This window comes from Cricetulus griseus, chromosome 3 (genome assembly GCF_003668045.3).
Source record: "Cricetulus griseus strain 17A/GY chromosome 3, alternate assembly CriGri-PICRH-1.0, whole genome shotgun sequence".
NCBI lineage: Eukaryota > Metazoa > Chordata > Mammalia > Rodentia > Cricetidae > Cricetulus > Cricetulus griseus.
This window is the reverse complement of record NC_048596.1, coordinates 112,397,009-112,406,304: the sequence shown is the minus strand read 5'-3', so window position 1 is coordinate 112,406,304 and position 9,296 is coordinate 112,397,009.

The following is a 9,296-nucleotide window of genomic DNA, read 5'->3' as shown; positions in this document are numbered from 1 at the left end:
GTCTCCATAGCCCATATGTGAAACAGCTATTACATTTGTGGGCAACTTTTAACAGGGTGACTGGGGACATTTGGTGGCAGCTGAACTTGAGAATTCATGCCAAATTCAATGAAGGGCCTTGGTTAGGGAAGGGGTGAAGCTCCTCGAGCATCAAGTCATAAAGGGCAGTTACCAAGCACCTCTAGATAAGATTCTTTTTGAGGATATTTATGCTAACCAACAGGTTAGGCTGAATATGATGAACATATACTGTCCCTATGCAGGAAAGCAGCATGAAATGCCTGGGCTAAGGTTCATGAGCCAGGAGAATGCCTAGAAGCCTATACCAGAATAGAACAGGGACCAACAGAACAGTTCCAGGATCTCTTACAAAGGTTAACTAGTGCAGTAGAATTACAGGTAACAGATATGGAAACAAGACAATAAATTATATATATAATAGCTTATGAAAATGCAAACCCAATATACAAAAGAATACTTTTGCCTTTTAAGATCAGATCAGCTCTGCTAGAAGAATGGGATTTGCATGCAGCCAACCTCTATTATAATGTACTAGATACTGAAACGTGGGTGGGAGAAGCAATATTGAAAGGTTTAAAAAGGCAACAGGAGATTAAAAGATCTAGAGATGAGGACACAAGGTCTTGGGAAGGAGAAGCAAGTTACAGAGGTCAACATAGGTACCAAGAGGTCAGAGGTTATCACTACTATGAACTAGAATCTTGGGCAGGAAAAGCCTTCCCCAGGAGACCACGAAGGCTCCAGGAACCTAGATATTTCAGCTGTGGCATAATGGGACATATTAAGAGAGACTGTATGCAAGGGAATTCTAACAATGCCTCATACAGAAGACCACACCCTTCTGGATTGTGTAGAAGATATGGTAAGGGTGGACAATGGACCAATGAATGTGGATCAACCAGGGATATGCAAGGTAAACTCTTGAGGTCAGAAATCTCTGAGGGGGCCCTCAAGAAGTCCCCACATCGAGAAAGGTCTAGTCATTCCAAGTAGCAGTAGAAGACAATCGCTCACAGGATGAATAGATACTTCTTTGCCTATTGTGAAAAATAATGCTGCTCTAAATGGTAGTTTGGCCAGCGATGAAGATTCAACTGTGACTGGACAAGATGAGAAAAGCATGTTTTGGCAGACCTCTATCAATGATAAAAGTCCCCATTTGAAGGTAAGAATTAATAATAAGATTATTAACAGGATCCTAGACACTGGAGTGGACGAAATGTTATTACACAAAAGTCCTGGCCTCAGAAATGACCTCTTATAGAGATGAATGTACAATTTTTAGGAATCGGAACTTTATCTAGAGTTCGGCAGAGTATTCACTCGGTGTTCTGCATTGGACTGGAAGGACAGAAAGGGAGACTGAAACCATACATGGCAGATATAGCTATAAATCTCTGAGGTCATGATCATTTACAGCAATAGAATACTCAGAATAATATTCCTCTGGTGTTGGATATGAATTATATTCAATCTTGAAAATAATAGAAAAGATCTGGTAAGGCAATAGGAAAAATGGTTATAAACCATCCAGGCTGTACAGAAACTAAGTACAAATTATGGGCCTTCAGAGGAGCCAAAGGCCCTACCGTTGAAGTGGCTTACAAATGAACCTGTTTGTGTAGCACAATGGCCTATGACCTCTGAGAAGCTAGAGGCTTTGGGAAGACTAGTTCAGGAACACCTAGATGCTGGACATATAAAGGATTCTACCAGCCCCTGGAATTCTCCTGTATTTGTTATTAAAAAACTCAGGGTAATGAAGATTGCTTACAGACCTGAGAGCCATTAATAAAGCCATTTAACCTATTGGCTTTCTACAGCCTGGAAAGCCGTTGCCTTCCTTGATTCTTAAGTGATGGCTGATCATAGTCATTGATCTGAAAGACTTTTTTTCACAATACCATTACTAGAAAATTATGGAGAAAAATTTGTACTGTACCAACTCTTAGTAATTCACAGTCAGTTAGGAGATATCAATGGAAGGTTTTGGCACTGTATACAGCAACTTTGGAGTAATTCCTAAGAAAGTTTTACAATCTCTTATTTATCATTGCATTGATGATATTCTTTTATCAGATTCTAATAAGGAAACTTTGGAACATATGTTTGAAATGGTAAAGGAAATTTCCCCTTGTTGGGGGTTACAGAATGCCCCAGAAAAGATACAAAGGGGAGATTCTATTAACTATTTAGGTTACAAGATAGACTTAAAAAGAATCAGGCCACATAAGGTACAAATTAGGAGACATAGTTATCAAACTCAAAATTCTCTTCAGAAATTATTAGGGGAGATCTCTCAATTACAGATGATTATTGGGGTAGAAAGACATGATTTAAAACATTGAAAATGCCCCTTAAAGGTGATAAGGACCTAAACAATCCGTGAATATTATCCACTGATTTGGAAAAAGAATTACAATGGGTAGAAAACAGAATATTGGATGTACATGTAGATTGGATAAACCTTAATTTATACTGTATTCTGGTTATCTTGCCATCCAGAGAATACCCTTCTGGGATTCTGTTTCAGAGGGAAAACACCATATTAGAGTGGATTTTCCACCACATATACAGAATAAAAAGCTAAAGACATATATAGAAAAGATTTCTTATTTGATTCTAAAGGGCAAATTAAGACTCCATCAACTGACTGAAAAACATCCAGCAGAAATTATAATACTTTTAACTAATGTGGAAATTTCCTTCTGTGGAAGGATAATGAATATTGGCAAATGTCTCTTAGTGACTTTTTTGGGAACAATTAGCAACAATTATCTCCAAACTGACAGAATTAAATTCATAAAAAAGACATTCTGGATTCTTCCACATATTGTAAGACAAACTCCCATTTCTGGAGTTCTTACCTTCTACACTGATGTCAGGTTGCTCGATAAGTAAGGCAATTCCCTAATAAATACCCTTATATCTTTACCTGACTCAGTATTGGTAATTCTCTCATTACTCTCTGGGGAGTATATGGGATTTGGGATGGGGGATTGGTGGAGGCATGGAAGGATGAGAGTTCAAGGGAACTGGGATTGATATGTAAAATAAGATTGTATCTATATTAAATAAATACTTTTTAAAAAATGAAAATAAAAAATAGAAAACGCCTTCCTTCCCGTACTACTGACCTGATCCATAACGAGGTGAGGGACACCCTGCTCTTACCCAACTCCTGTCCAATGCCCCATTCACCCCGATCTCTCTGGGCCTGCACCCATATGGAGTAAACCTGCCCAGGTAGGGAGGAACTCCCTGAGTCTGGAAACACCCCACTCCTCCTTCCTGTTCCATCAACCTGACCCCTATGGAGGCCTAACTCCTTCAGAGTGAGGAGACTAACAGGAGAGGCAAGACAATCCAGAGCTGCAGACATTGAATCCCTGGCCCACACATATCACTGGGTCACAAAAGGAGAGAGAGAGACCCCACTTGCACCCACTGGAAGAAGATATGGGAAGAAGACAGAATAAGAACCCACTCAACAACAGAAAGACCAATATGACACCACCAGAATCTAGGGATTCCTCACTAGAAAGATCTGAAAAGCCCAACACAGAGCATGAAGAAGAGATGGACCTCAAAAATTATCATGGCAAGATGATAGAGACCTTTAAAGAGGAAACCATAAAACCCCTTAAAGAAATAATAGAAAAAGCAAGCAAAAAATTACACGAAATGGAAGAAATGACAAAACAAAAAATTCAAGAAGTGAAGGAAGCTCTTGAAACAGTTCAAAGCATGAAAGCTGAATTAGACAAAATAAAGAAAACACAGAATGAGGTGATGCTGGAAATGGAAAGGCTGGATAAATGATCAGGAAATAAGATGTGAGTATAACTAACAGAATTCAAGAGATGGAAGAGAGAATCTCAGTTATTGAAAACTCTCTAGAGGATATGCATTCATCAACCAAAGAAAACCTCAAGTGCAAAAAATCCTTAAGACAAAATATCCAGGAAATATGGGACACCGGGAAAAGAACAAATCTAAGAATAATAGGTATAAAAGAAGGTGAAGAAACACTGCTCAAAGATACAGAAAATATATTCAACAAAATCATAGAAGAAAATTTTCCCAACCTATGGAAGGATATGCCTATGAAAGTACAAGAAGCTTACAGAACACCAAACAGACTGGACCACAAAAAGAAGTCCCCCATAACACATAATAATCAAAACACAAAATCTACAGAATAAAAAGAAAATATTAAGGGCAGAAAAGGAAAAAGGCCAAGTAACACATAAAGGCAAACCAGTCAGAATCACACCAACTTCACAATGGAAACTCTGAAAGCCAGTAGGTCTTGGATAGATACCCTCCAAGCACGAAGGGAGCATGGATGTCAACCCAGTCTACTGTACCCAGCAAAACTTTCATGGAGAAAACAAGATATTCCATGACACAAACAGATTTAAACAATACCTATCCACAAATCCAGCACTACAGAAAGTTCTGGAAGGAAAACTCCAACCAAAATGAACATAACTACACTCACAAATACACAGTCAATAGATAATCTAATTGTACCAAACACAAAAAGAAACAGGAGGGCGAAATCCACACACAATGACAACACCAACAATAAATTTAAAACAAACAAGAACCAACAAACAATGGACATTAACATCCCTAAATATCAATGTTCTTAACTTACCCATAAAAAGATACATGGTAACAGAATGGATACGAAGACAGAATCCATGCTTTTGCTGCTTACAAGAAACACACCTCATCTTCAAAGACAGGTGTTACCTCAGAGTAAAAGGATGGGAAAAGATTTTCCAATCAAATGGGCCCAAGAAACAAGCTGGTGTTGCAATCCTAATATCTAACAAATTACACTTCAAACTAAAATCAATCAAAAGAGATGAAGAAGGGTATCTCATACTCATCACAGTAAAAGTCCATCAAGATGAAGTCTCAAACCTGAACATCTATGCCCCAAATACGAAGGCACCCACATTTGTAAAAGAAACATTACTAAAGCTCAAACCACACATAAAACCACACACACTTATAGTAGATTTCAACACCCCCTTACACCACTGGACAGGACCGCCAGACAGAAACTTAACAAAGAAACAAAGATCCGACAGAAGTTATGACCCAACTGGGTTTAACAGATAGCTATAGAATGTTCCATCCAAACACAAAAGAATATACATTCTTCTCAGTGCCACATGGAACCCTCTCTAAAATTGACCACATAGAAGGCAGCAAAGCAAACCTCCACAGTTACAGAAGAATTGCAATAATCCCCTGTATGTTATCAGATCACCATACATTAAAGATAGAATTCAACAGCAATATGAATTGCAGAAAACCTACATATTCATGGAAATTGAATAACACCCAATTGTACCATTCCTGGGTTGAGGACAAAATAAAAAAGAAATTAAGGACTTCCTAGAATTTAATGAGAATGTAGACACAACATACCCAAACTTATGGGACACTGAAAGCAGTGCTAAGAAGAAATTTCACAGCACTAAGTGCCCACATGAAGAAACTGGAGAAAAGTTACATTAGAGAATCAAAAGAACAACTGAAAGCTTTAGAGCAAAAAGAAGCAAATTCACCAAGGAGGAGTAGATGCCAGGAAATAATCAACCTGAGGGCTGAAATCAATAAAGTAGAAACTAGGACAACAGTACAAAGAATCAATGAAACAAAGAATTGGTTCTTTGAGAAGATCAACAAGATAGACAAACCTCTATCCAAACTCACCAAAAGGCAGAGAGAGAGCATGCTAATTAGAAACGAAAAGGGGAATATAACAACAGAAACCCAAAGTTAAGCCACTGGACACGAAAATCCCCCTGCATTGACTGCTGACAGTATACTGTCCAAAATGGACAAACAGGACACAAAAGAGACTGACTGCAAAACCTTGCCAAGCAAGGCAGTATAGCCCTTCAGATAATCCTGCTTCACAGAAAAGTTTGTCATAAATTCTAGGCCTATAGGCTGAAGATAAAACCCCAATGTTGCAGAGGAGTCTTGGGTGACTGTCCAGGTAGACAGCTATTTTTGTCATTTCTCAAATTTTTTGGAAGTTGGTTGATCACACTTCCTATTATTACTTCCTTCTTGGGTCTCTGAGGGAGCTGAAGACTATATAGTACAGTTACAGTTTTCATTGTTTACTAAATTCAGAAATGTACCTCACTAAATGGTTTGAGAGACATTAAAACATAACTTGATAATGAAATTAGACTTGTAAGTAAATTAGGTCCAAGACTTCAGACTCTAAAAAGATAGGATAGATAATGAAACATTTTCTCTGAATGTATCAAATGCAAATGGACTAGACATTTTTTGAATTTTTCAGATGCAAATGGACTAGACATTTTTGACAAATTTATTGCCTGTTTATATTGTATGTATTTATTGTATATAATTTTTCTTATGTTAGTTGTAGCCTTCTTTTTGTATTAGACAAAAAGGAGGATTGTAATGATATATTATTTATGATTTATTGAATCTTGACTGAGGATTCAGATTTGTAAAGTCAGCCTCAATATATATAGTTCAGGCAATGGTGATACACACCTTTAATTCTAGTGGCAAGAAGGTAGGTCGTACACATTTTTAATCCTAGAATTCAGGATTAAGAGACAGAAGAATCTCTGTGAGTTAAAGACCACCCAGATCTACACAAGAGCGAATCAGTCTAAAAGATAACTATAGCTCACAACTTCAGTACCAGCACTATAGTTGTATGAAAACAGGAGCAAAGATTCAGCAGAGAAATTCTTTCTCCAGCCACACTGAGGAGAGGCAGCAGTTTGAGACATGGAGTAGAGCTCATGGGTGGATCATCCCTTTCAGCCAGAGCTAGAGGTGTGAGCTAGTGGCTGGCTGCTTTGTTTTCCTGATCTTCACATTGAACCCCAATATAAGTTTGTGGGTCACTTATTTATTTTTGTTACAGTACACACTTACAGAAATTTCATGGCTGGATCTATTACGTATTTGGGCTGTGAAATCCCACAGTTCACATATCCTGGTCACAATCCATTGTAGATCCTGAGAAGGAATGCTACTGATGATTTCACTGCATGGCAAAGTAAAAGCTGGAGAAAGGACATTCTGGGATTATGTAATGAACAGTGTACCAGAGGGAAAGTGGAACTTTTTCATCAGATACTGACTAGAACAAATTGTGGGAAATAAATAAGGATCCTAGAGAATTATGCTGTATTTTTGTCTTAAAAGTATTGAAAGCATGTCCAAATGCACTATGGGACACATATATTATGGAAGAGCTAGTTGTTTTGGCTGTCCATTTCACAGGACCATCCTCCTTGATATTGGAATTTCAAACAGTAATTTAAGGACATCACACTCCAATTAACACCTTTTTAGACAAATGTTAAGCACTTTAATAAGAAACTTATTACAGTAGATCTGCCAGAAACTTCCTGGCAATGAATCCTGCAGAGGGATCTAGAGACGGCCATTCCTGCCTTGCCCATCCACCCTCCAGTAGAGCTGTGAGAGTCAGGGTCTCCTCCAGCTGAACTCTACACTTTGAAGTCCCCTGTCCTGTGGCTACCAGACCCTTCCTGCCACTGAATCTGCAGAGGGATATGGAGACAGTCCAAAGCAGCCAGCATCAGCTGCCATTCATTCCTTGCACCTCCTCCCCTAGAGTGAGAGAGCTAGAGAGAGAGAAAGCAAGTGAGCAAGACAGAGAGGGGGGGACCTGAAGGCAGAACAAAACATCCAACACACTCCACCATTCCTGTCTTGCCCTTTACCATCTGGGAGAGAGGAGAGAATAGAGCCTTGAACCCATGAACCCATACCCACAAGAAGATGGAGAGACCCCATCTATACCTACTGGAAGAAGCGATGGGAAGACAACAGTGTATGAACACATGCAGCAACAGAAAGACTTATATGACACTACCATAGTCTAGTGAATCTACAACACCATGACCTGAACATCCCATTGCAGATGAAACTAAAGAGAATGACCATAAAATTAACTTCATGAAAATGATAGAGGCCCTCAAAGAGGATATGAGAAAATCCATTAAATGGAAGAAAAAACAAACAAAAAATTCAAGAAATCAACAGACATCTTAAAGAAAGCCAAGAAAAACAATCAGATGGAGGAAACAATTCAAACAGTTCAAGATGTGAAAACTGAATTAGAGACAATAAAGAAAATACAAACTGAGGTAATTTACCCAGAAAATCTGGGTAAAAATTAGGAACTACAGATACAAGTGTAACCAACAGAATACAAGAGATGGAAGAGAGTATCTCAGGCACTAGACGAAATAGATTCATCGACCAAAGAAAATCTTAAATCTAACAAATCCTCAACATAAAATATCCAGGAATATGAGACACTATGAAAAGACTAAACCTAAGAATAATAGGTATAGAAGAATGCAAAGAACCCTAGCTTAAAGGTGCAGAGAAAATTCTCAAAAAATAATATAAAAAACTTTCCAAACATGAATAATGACATGTCTATTAACATGAAATAAGCTTGTTAAATACCAAATAGAATGGACCAAAAATAAAGTCACTCCCACCTAATAGTCAAAACACCAACATACACAATAAAGAAAGAATATTAAGCCATGAGGACCCTGGGATCCTGTCTCTGCTGAGATCACTGGGCCATTCCAGCTCCCACAGGATGAAGAGAGTCCAGAGATGAGCTGATTCAGGCCCCTAAATTGGGCCCAGCTTCCATCTGCCTGCCCTGGCAAATCCCACCCCAAGATCTGCAGGCAGACTGAATTGGTCCCTGAGGGCACTGGGATCCTGACTCTGCTGAGTTCCCTGGGCTATTCCGGCCCCCACAGAGTGCAGAGAGTGCAGAGGGTAGGTGCTTCAGCCCTTGCCTTGGGCCCAACTTCCATCTGCCCACCCTGGCAAACGTTCCCCAGGGATCTTTAACAGGACGACTCGACCCCTGAGGACCAAGCAACCCAGAGTCTGCTGGCATCTCTGCACAAGTGCTGCTCTCACCCACCTGGAGAACGGGTGCCTCAGACCTGCCTGCACCCAACTTGAAACCCACCAGAGTATCAAAGTCAATTGCACACACCTGAGGAGAACACTGCACCCATACAAACCAGGAAAGGAAGTGACACCAACTGTACCCACTGGAACAAGAGATGGGAAGACGACAATATAAGAACACATCCAATAACAGGAAAATCAATATGAGACCACCAAAGCCTAGGGACTCTACACCAGCAAGACATGAACATCCGAACACAGAAGAAGCAGAAGAGAGC